The following is an 11,730-nucleotide window of genomic DNA, read 5'->3' on the forward strand; positions in this document are numbered from 1 at the left end:
ACACTGTTATTCTGACCTTATCTTTAGGAGGGGTCAGTGTGTTCCTGTTATCTTTGGGGAATGTGTTTGTACCATTCTTGGTAGAGGATGTTCTAGTACCACCCTTCTGGGATGCGTTTGCATGTGTGTTTTGTGCCTCTCTCTTTTTAGGAATGTGTGTTTCTGCAATATGAGCCCTGTTCTTGCCAGATTCTGTGAGCAGGGCCTGCCTCTTGCTAACTTTGCTTTATATCAGCAAAGCTTTGACCACTACTTTAGCTCCAGCCTCATACCAGGCCTCTGATACAAGGACTTATGTCTCAGGCTCTCTTCCTCCTACACCTATTATTTTATCTACTAGACAACTCTGCCTCTTTGGAAGCAGAGTGACCCAGAGATGACCATTTGCCCTCTGGTTCCAAAGCAAAAGTTTTGAATGTCACACGGGAGTTCTGCAGTCATTCTTGCAGGATCAGAGGCTGACAAATCAAAAGGCCCAATAAATCCCTGGTGGAAGTTCGTTGTCTTCTGCAAAAGTACACCGGGGATGAATTTGGCCTAATGCGTGCAGTGCACTGATCCACAGCATTTAGGCTTCTTTATGATCATCAGAGTCCAGCTAGAAAAAAAGAGAAGCAGCGACCCACTAAATGAGAGCTTTTAGGCCTCTTCTCAAGGCAAGTGCCGTGACTGGTGGTGGGGGGAAGAACCCTAGGAAAGAGCCTTGGTTACCATAGACAGTAATAACGCAATCAGTGTCTTACAGGCTATCATTTCCCAGCTCAGAAGAAACACCTAATTTCCTGCTTCACTGGGCCTTGAACACTGATGGTATGAAGTTCCTCCTCTCCCTTCTTCAGTCGTCAGAAAACAGAAAGAAAAGAAAAAACCACCAGTAGCATTTTTCTCAGATCCCCGAAGATTACAAGATGTATGAAAAATAATGCCTGACTCAAAGGCTGTATGTGCAACCGAGGATCTCATCATTCCTATTTTTGCTTCTCGCTCCTGTGATTAGTTCAAATTCCTGAATATAAATAGGTGATCGTTACTAAATAAGAATGCCTAGGCTGATGTAATACAGAGATTACACGTGAGCCCAACCAATAGAGCGCAACGCTGGGCATCAGAAAGCACAGGTGCTGTCCCTGACTCTGACTCGATCTCAGTTTGGGCAAGTCAATGCCTCATGTCCCACCCATAAAATGGGGACGGTGTGATTGCAAAGCTCTTTGGCCCAGGCCCTCAAAGGTATTTAGGTACCTAACTCCCATTAAAATCAATTACCTAATTACCTTTGCAAGTCTGGGGCTTTGCGCTTATATGTGTTTAAGCGCAGAGTATTGCATATTATTCCTTTTTGTTAAGCACCGACCGCTGGGGTTGTCATGGAGTGCGCTGGCCCTTTAAGAGGGGTGGGGCTGAGCTGCACCTGTGCTGGGCTTTGACCACCTCCACAGGAGAAGGGAATGAGACCTGGGATCACCTGATGGGACCATGTGACTCAGAACCCGATCCTGCTGGGAGTTGTAAAGGGCAGCCTATGCTCAGGGAGCAGGCGTTTGAGGAGGGAGGCTGCTGGGAGGACAGGCAGGGCGAGCGACATGCAAGGAGCGGGAGCCTATTGAGGGAGAAGCCTCAGCTGAGGTCCCTGCAAAGAGCAGGAAGAGGGCTGGAAAAGACTGTGCAACTGGAGGGAAGGCTGTAAGGCAGGGGGAGGCCTGATTAAAGAATTGAAAAGACTTTTGAGCTGGAGGGAAACTGAGGCAGTGACTGGGCCCAAAGCCAAACTGGTTATGCTGTGCTACAATGATGCTCAATGCTGCCTGCACCCATAATATAGTAACACCCAAGCCCCCGTTCTGTCCACACACAAGTCAGTCTGACTTGGGTCAGCAAGTCCTCAGGAACCTGTTCTAGGACCCTCCTAGGGGGATGGGTCAGGGCCCAAGCCCTGCTGTGACTCAAGTCCAAGCCCTGTCATTTTGCAGTATGGAAACAGGGCAAGCCACCGAGCTGAGTCAGTAGATCTGCATAGTGCAGTATGGACGCGTTAGCGCGACTGTGAGACCCGGGTCCAGCAGCTGGAAACCCAGGTTTACAATGCAGTGTGGATGCTCAAGCATGGGCTTGAAAATACCGAGTCCTACAGACCCAGGCTTAGTATGCACCACAGACATATTCTCTGAAATGACGTGTTAGGTGTTGTGAAACAGCGATATAGACCAGTAAGTGGGTGTAAAAGAATTTGTGTGTAAGACCATTTGGTTGACTCTCAGCAGTACCAGTTAGTTTCTTTGGCATTGCTCCATTGTGGAACAAGCTGAGAATTCACACCCCAAATCAGTGGATTCTGGCAGATTCGTAAGGCCTGTGCATTTGCGGTAGATTCTAGCTCCTCTGGCACATTGACCATATTCCTCATGGGGGAACCACACTACTATCGTTTGAATTCCTGATCACTCACTCTCATTAGAACCACCCTGGCCATCAGATACAGACCTGCTGAATTTCAGTCATCGGAGCCTAGGAATTGCCACACTGGATCAGACCCATGGTCCATATTGTCCAGTATCCTGTCTCTGATGCCTCAAAGGAAGATGCAAGAAAGCAGTGGTAGATGTGGGGTAACCTTCTACCTGTGAAAGTCTCATCCTAATCCCTGACAGAGATTCTCTTAAATCCTGAAGCATGGAAATGCAAAGAACAGTACGGCTTTTCATGTTTGTCAAGTGCTTTGTAGAGGAAAAGCACTGCAGGAGAAGGGCTGTGTAGTGACACAATTAAAGGTTTGCACGCAACGCTGCGTACTGAAAACACTTAAACAGTTTGCCAGAATCTTTCTGCTTTAGAGTAAAAAAAAGACCATGATCTTGACAGACAGGAGACTAGCTGTGTTTGTAATTCCCTGCTCAAATTATCCAGGCAAATAGGTTTTCAAAAGCTGCTACTTAAAGGGAAAATACAAACATTCTCATTTGAAGAAAATATCATGGCGAGAACAGGCGCTTGTATTCAGGTATCAGCATCTGCTGCAGTTCAGGACTGCAAATATAGCTTGAAAACATATGGTAGACAATGACCCCATTGTGACAAATCAAACCTAGTTGTGGAAGCACAGAGAGTAAGTCGACTCAATTGCACAATATATGATAAGAACCATCAGGCAAGAACCCAGGGCATCTTCCTAAATCTGAGAGGTTCAATGCATATGTCTTAGGGCAGGTCTACAGGGGAAAGTTGATCTAAACTACGCAATTTGAGTTACGTTAGTAGCATAACTCAAGTCAACATAGCTTAGATCTACTTACCGCGGGGTCCACACTACGCGATGTCAACGGGAGATGCGATGTTGACGGGAGCACCTCAGCTGAAAGTGAAATCTTAGGCTGATTCATATGTATGGGGGTAGTTAGAGATTTTTATGATCACTTTTCTAGTTCCACAGGTTCCATTTACCCAGGGAGCAGAAATTGGTTTCAGAGGCTATGTCTACACAACTGTGGTAAGTCAACCTAAGTTACACAACTCCATCTACGTGAATAATGTAGCTGGAGTCGACGTAGCTTAGGTCAACTTACTGCGGTGTCTACACCACGCTGGGTCAACGGGAGACACTCTCCCGTTGACTTACCATACTCTTCTCGTTCCGGGTGGAGTACCGGGGTCAACCAGAGAGCGCTTTGCCATTGATTTAGTGGGTCTTCACTAGACCCACTAAATCGATCCCCGATGCATCGACTACTGGAGTGTCGATCCGGCGGTAATGTAGACATAACATAAGTGGGATAAAATTCTTTGTGTCTCAATTCCAGAAAGAGACCAGAAAACGAATTCTCTTTTCGTGCAGTTCCTGGAAGAATAAGGTTCTTGGCCCATTCAGTGTACTAAAGGAATGCATGCCAAAGAAGAGCTGATGCAATTGTTCATACACAGAAGCTGTTCAGGTAAAATATCCTTTGATCTCATAACCATTGGAGATATATAATTCCAAGGTAGGGAGAAAGCTAAATATCATGTTTTCCCTCTAGCTACCTCATTTCCCCCCCACCCCCGATGTATCAATCCATCTCCCTGACCCTACTGTTTCCATTCTCCATGTATTTACACTGACAATAGACTGAATTAGATAATGGGGGATGGCGAAAGGAGGTGAAATAGTACTTGCTGGTGAAAAGAAGAAGTACACTTGGAAGAATGGGGTGTTGGTCTTTATTTCAGTGTGATTGTGCAAACCCCAGACATTATCTACTATCCACATGGCGCTCAGCTTGAATCATAGTCTTCCCACATCGCACAGTGTCTCCCGTTGACCCAGCGCGGTGTAGACACCGCAGTAAGTTGACCTAAGCTACGTCGACTCCATGGTAGTGTTTGCACAGTAAGAAGCTGAACCAGCAAGGTGTTTAAGCCCGCTATCCATCCAATGGGAGCTGGGGGCCCACTCAGCATTTCAAAGCATCAAGTTGTAAATAATCAGAAAGAGGCGTCTCGTAGCAAATGCAGAGTGATAGCTGTAGCTATGTACCTGACCTCATGAAAAAGTCCTATGTAATTTAAAAAGAATGAAACTAATAGGGTTCTATAGAAATTAATCTAAAAACCCTAATCCTACTGAATTCTATAACAGGTAAATGCTAGCAGATGGGGAAAAACGTATCCAACGATTGATCTATGATGGGAATATTTCTATTATTGAATGTGCATGACTGTAGTAGTGCATGACTACTGGAAAATATTATTCTATTTTTCTTCATTGATGGGACACCTCTATCCCGATATAACGCTGTCCTCGGGAGCCAAAAAATCTTACCACGTTATAGGTGAAACCGCGTTATATCGAAATTGCTTTGATCCACCAGAGCGCGCAGCCCCGCCCCCCTGGAGCGCTGCTTTACCGTGGTATATCGGGTCGCATTATATCGGGGTAGGGGTGTATACTTATATATGCATTCTGAGTCCTCGATGAAATAATAATGTAAAAAAAGCAATAGAAAAGTGGCAATTTTTGTTAAATTGCACAGGACTTTCCACCATGGTGGGGATGTTCTGTTTCCTGTATTTTCGAGGAGTTCACTCAGAAAAAGGCACACAATGCTCTCTCTGGGGACAGGATGAGAGAACAAACAGCGCATGGCAGATGTTAGTCACATTGCTTAGCGCACTATGGGAAGGCGCTCAGGCATTCAGGTGAAGTGTAAGAACCTATATCGAATAGACTACAGCAATCATGTTTAAGACAGACCTGACACAGTTTGTTCAAGGAGACCCACACTGTCCATGTTTTCTCATGGAGAGTTGGCTTATGTCCTTTTCTTTCTTGTGTTGCCCTAAATGTACAATAAAGGGCATTTAGAGTAAAAATCTATGGTTGTTATTTGTGTACGGAAAAATATCACAACGGGAACAATAAGTATTTTTATTCCATTTATTGCAAAACCTAAAAGAAGGGAGGGAAAAACAGATGACAAACTACCAAGTTTCTGTTGCAACGCCTTTTTTTAGAGAGACCCATTGGGTCGGAATGGTACTAGAGTAATAAGGTGGGGAGGCAAACTCGTAGGTATCATGCTCCAGAGGCTACCATGACTCAAAGAGGCATTCAATCCAGCTGATCAGCAGACAGTCCCCTGGGAGCCACATCCAAAGGGTCATAGGCTGGAGGAGGTGGCCAGTTGGCCAGGTTTCTCTCCTTTGCAAGAGTGAAGGGAAAAGAAATGTTGGTACCAGAGGGGGAGTGAGATTGGGTGGGAGGAAAGAGAAAGGGTGGTGAGCTAAGAATAAGTCAGACTTGGGTGGGGCTGGGGGGAGGAGCCGGAAAAGGGAAAACTGGGGGGTGGGAGAAATCTGTTTTGTAGGCGGGGAGAGGCTCTAGAAAACAATTCCACTTGGGCTGGCTCTGAGCTTTGGAGCGCCTATTAGCGCTGTGCCATTAATCAAAGGAACACTGTAAAACACTGCACTTCTCAGCAAATTCCATTAACTCCTTGGTCAGGGTGGGGCTGGGGGAAGAGAGGAGATAATTAATTACCACATCCTGTATAAACAGAAATAACTTCTGGCAACAGAACCAATTATACAATTAGGCTAATCACTCTCCAAAATATTTTAAAATCACTCATTGTGTAACGGGCAAAGTAACACTGTAAGTGGTCATCTCCAATGCAAATAAATAGGCAGAGGGCAGAAGCCTAACTCATAACTTGTTCCGTATTGCCAGGTTCCAAAACACATTGTCTTCTAACAGCCCTGCTAGCTAGGCAGACTGAAGCATGGTAGCATAGTCCCACTTTATACCAGACATTGCAATACACACTCGGGGTGAAATTAGTCCCTTCACAGAGGGCCAGTTTAACACTATTTAGATAGACAGGGTTGGTGAGGTCCAATATCTTTTATTGGACCATCATCTGATGGTGAAAGAGGCACGTTTTGGAGCTTACACAGAGCTTTCCCAGACCTGAAGCAGAGCTCAGTGTAAGCTCCAAAGCTTGTCTCTCTCACCAACAGAAGTTGGTCTCTCTAGTAACCTGGGACCAACACGCTACCCTGCAAACTCTGTTTAGAGGGCTCTCGTCTCCATAGTAACCGAACACTTCATAATCGGTAATGGATTTTATCCTCACAGCACTCCTGGGAGGTGCTGGGCAGTATTAGTCCCATTTTACAGATGCTGAACTGAGGCACAGAATGGGTTAAGTGACGTAGCCGAAGTCACACAGGACATCTGCAACTGACCCCGGAACTGAAGCTACGCCTCCTTAAGTCTCAAGTCAGCGCCTTGTCCACCAGTTTATCCTTCCAGCCCTCCTTTCTGCCCAGTAAAGAAGGCTAAAGTGGGACTTATAGGGCAGAAATATATGTGCCTGAGCAAGATGTAGTTGAAGCCAAAATATCCCACTATACGTGTGACTTAGAGGCCATAGTGAGTTGCTATAGAAACGGCTGCATATATCACCCACAGAATGATAAAAACAGATTGTTTCTTCCCCTCTGAGGAATGGGAACAGGCTGCTCTGCAGTCAGGGTGTGATCCTGTGAGGGGCTGACAGCTTCTTGCAAGTGACTAGACTTCAGTGGGGCCTGAAGGGCACTCAGCAGCTAGTGGAAATGGGCTCCTTGCTCTGTAGCATCTGGAATGTTAAAATCTTGTTTTTGGAAGACATGGCATCCTATTACTCTGTCCAGGCCAAATCCAGAGAGCCTGCTGCAGTCCTTCCTCAAACCAGCTTCCTCTGAAGTAAGCAGGTAGGGAACTATCTGGTGGATATGGTACTGAATTAGATGGACTATGGTTCTGATCCATGTGGCAATGCCTATAGTGGTATGGAAGGGAAAACACAAGGGAGTATGACATGTTAATACTAAAGAAAGTATATTATAATGAGCAGAGCTGGTCAAATAGTATTAAATGAACCAAAAATCAGGAGAATTAAGACAATTTTGGTTAGCAACCCAGTCCAGTTGGCAGAGAACATGCTCCTCGTTCTTAAACATTTGCTGATTAGCTTGGCTGAATACATTTCAAATGATGGTTTGGTCCCAAACTATTTACTTTGACTGGTTGCCAATGGAGGTGGACAATTGGTCACTAGAAACTTTTCTACTTGCTGATTGACTTAATGCAACTTTCAAGAATTAGTGAACTTTCAAGAACTTTCAAGAAACTTTCACGGTTAAAGAACTTTTCCATTGAATGCCAGTGGCTGTATGAATAGTCCTGAAGGACGAACATGATGATGTCCCAAAGAGCAGCAAGTCAAATTCAAGTCATTCACTGAGGCAGCTGCTCTAATTTACACTGGTGTATTGGGGAACAATTAAATACCTGGGCCCTAAAGTTGAATAAAATACTTCAAAATGCAACAGGCAAAGTTATTGAGAAGGCTTTTTAATGATTCACAAACAGAGTGATAAGGTTTTGAGCAAAAAATCCCCTGAAAACACGTTTGAAAAAGATGAAAACATGCAGACATTATGGACATTAGAGGTTTTTAAGGCCCGGCTTGACAAAGCCCTGTCTGGGATGATTTAGTTGGCGATTGGTCCTGCTTTGAGCAGGGGGTTGGACTAGATGACCTCCTGAGGTCTCTTCCAACCCTGATCTTCTATGATTCTATGACAGGGATTGGCAACCTTTGGCACGCGGCCCACCAGGGTAAGCACCCTGGCGGGCTGGGCCGGTTTGTTTACCTGCCGTGTCCGCAGGTTTGGCCGATCGCGGCTCCCACTGGCCACGGTTTGCCACTCCAGGCCAATGGGGGCTGTGGGAAGCGGCAGCCAGCACATCCCTCGGCCCGCGCCGTTTCCCACAGCCCCCATCAGCCTGGGATGGCGAACTGCGGCCAGTGGGAGCCATGATCGGCCAAAGCTGCAGTCGCGGCAGGTAAACAAACTGGCCTGGCCCGCCAGGGTGCTTACCCTGGCGTGCCGCATGCCAAAGGTTGCCAATCCCTGTTCTATGACATGGTAACCCGGTAACTTTCCTACTCAAATAGAAAATAAGCGGTATGTTAATGATTAATTTAGGATGATCCACAGTACATGTGAAGAAAATTGCTGAATGGTAGAAAATAAAGGACTAGGTCTTGTTAGTTCAATGAGGTAATGTTAATGACATAGAATGGTGAATGAAAAACAAATCATGAACATTTGGATACATGGATAACTGGGCACGTGTAATGTTAAATGATGTTAATTGGGGGAAAGCTAATGAATATGTAATGTGGAAATGTATAAGAACCAAGTGAATGAGGGCCCAACTCGGAGAAATACCAGACAGAAAACCGAAGGAATGAGACTGAAGGACCAGAGCAGAGACTGAGATGATGATCATGAAGTGGAGAAGAGCTCCCCAGTAACCTGGAATATGGTAACTCGGGTCCCTAGCTCTTCAATCTTATCTGATTATTATCTGACATAAATATATGATCAGAAATGATAAGTGACAATAATTCTATCTGAAAATTTATAAAGGTGAAAATTGAGTATGCCTAAACTGGGCGAACATGTGACTCAGTTTCCCACCTTACAGGGGACTGGGGCAGGCCCTGGCATGGACCTAGAGCGTACAAAGAGAGTACAGAGAATACAAAGATGGCCCCAAGGATAGGTACAAAGTAACTGAGATTTGCTCCCTTTGCATCTGCATGTGTTTCTATCACTAACATCCAGCATCAGACTCCAGCGCATGAGGTCTGCCATGATCAACAACAGCAGAGCAATTGACAAGAGAAAAATAATGATATTAGGAGGCCAAGCAACAAACCCTCTGCAATTAGCCCAGTACATATTTTTGGTATCAGCTACATCTCATGGATGAGCCTCATCCTCCTTCTCAAGGAGAAATGTGCAATTAATAAGCATTTTATACAGTGATAAATATTGTTTTAATCCATATTACTCTGGAGACAGACATTCAAGATGTAATTTTACTTAAAAGGACCGGCAGAACCAAGAAACTACCCTGCAATTATGTAGCTAAATATCACATAAATACTTTCCCGCTCTGTGGAGGCTACTTGGTAATTATACTGCAAATCACCTGGAACGGAACCGCAAAGATTAAGTGAAATATCTTCCAGCCTTCAGATCTCATCTTTAATGCTGTCGTTTAAAACACGGTTGGAACCACATCTTGTAATCTTGGATAATCATGGTGTAGGCAGGAACAGGGATTACTAATTACGACGGGCCCGATTTTAAAAGGTATTTAAGCACCTAACGATGCAGATAGACACCTAGTTGTATTTTTAAAAGCACTTAGAATGGACAGAAGATAATATCTTAAGAGCCACATCCACATTTAAAAATCTGGCCCAGTGCTGTTATTGCAGGTTTATTTGTGACCTGTGAAAGGTGCGAAGCTGAAATTTACTATGTGGTGGTTCTAAGATTTACCTATGGATAACAATAATTATTGGTGTTGTAATTACTCTGGTAATATGTTCCCTGCCTTACTTCGGTAGTTTATGCAAACTTTTTTTTGGACTGCATAGGAATGCTGGGGAAAATGTAAAACTGCATTTACACTCCTGGAGCAATGGCTCCGATTAGTATGTAAAAAGAAAATCAGTAATTAGGGAAACGGAAGCTATTGTATGCATGGTTCACGCTCCTACCACTTGCATCAATTCAACCATTAGCATGTGAATAAGACAGTGATGAGACTGTTGCCAACGTGTTCCATTTACCGGAATAAGATTATCGTGCTGAGTTTGATGTAAAAGTTGAATAATTGGTTCATACAAGGTAAATTAAACTATTAGGCTTTAGCAAGTGAAACCTCCATCTACATCCACCATGGGGCATAAAGATACTTACATTCGCATTCTGTTTCAGACAAGAAAACTATATATTTCATCTGTATCGCCATTTAATGAAAAAACAATAGCAATGCAATGTTATGTCTGTGCTTTCAGATCCAAATAGGACAGTTTAAAACTCTTGCATTGTATAATTATTTTAAAAATCCTTATGCTGTTATGACCCTGCTGCAACCTCCACATACACGCTGGCCCAGTTTGCATTAAAGTCCTGCTGCATCATTAACTCCAGATTTAAACCTGCCTACACTTAGGCTTGATAATAATAGGGCCTAGTAAAATTTGAGTGAAGGGAAGCAATTCTGAGGCAAGTTAGAGATGAGTTAGAACATAACCCCAGGTCATGTTGTAAACACGTTTGTGGTTTTAACACCGTTTTTAGACAAAATGTGAATATTTTGACAGCATGCTATCTGTATGGATAGTTATTGGAATGATATTCACGCAGCTTTATTTTAGATGATGTTTATTATTAAACAGCCAATGAGATGATGTTTATTATTAAACAGCCAATGAGATAGTAAAACATATTTAAGTATGGTAGCGGAAATATAGATATGGTAAAAGGTAGGCTTAGTGCTAATTAATTAAGGGGTGTTATTACAACTGATTATGGTAGCAGGCTAATTTTAGATTTGCGCTGCTCATCTATCATCAAGGTGCCATTAGAGAAAGGATTATATATCCATTCTTCTCAACCAACGATTGATCACCCTGGGATGCACCATTCCATTTTGGAATGTGACTATAAATGGAGGACATGGTTATATTGTAATGCTTGCTTGCTTTACCTAATTATTTGATTTTAAATACAATCGTTAATTCTATCATTCGTGTCATTCACAGTCCTCCATTAAATTAAATGAGCTATAACTGTCCCAGAGACACAAAGCTTCTAGAGCTCATTTTGGTTCTATTCCTTATCTTTAAAGTATTAATTGGGACCACACCAATCTAGATCACACGGGGGTGGGGTGGTCCTTTGGGATGAACGGTGATATAAAATCCTATTCTGGAATTTTAATGTTGAATCAACCTTTATCCAGCTTCCGAACCTCTCTTTGGTCTCCAAGTAGAGGAAAGGACTCAGAACCTGACGAATGCAAAAGGGACAGCACATGAGCTTACCATCCAAGTGCTTCTTTTTTTAGTATATTGCTTTAGCTGCCTGTGTTTAGAGACACAAGGTAGACAAACTTTCCCTATTTTGCTCTCTACCACCTACTTCTAATGACTGTGATTCAGGCTACAAAAATAGCACTGCAAGGACAATGTTTTTATTTAAAAAAAAATTCATGAATACAAAACAACTGGAGAAATCGAAGCCACAGGCAGAATATGTTTTACTGATGTAGTTCTTTTCAGAGAAATAGTGGTAGGCTTTTATTTCAGGATGGTAACAGACCAAAGCTGATATGCACCTCCT

Source organism: Terrapene carolina, unplaced genomic scaffold (assembly GCF_002925995.2).
Source record: "Terrapene carolina triunguis isolate 2854851 unplaced genomic scaffold, T_m_triunguis-2.0 Scaffold93, whole genome shotgun sequence".
Taxonomy (NCBI): Eukaryota; Metazoa; Chordata; order Testudines; family Emydidae; genus Terrapene; species Terrapene triunguis.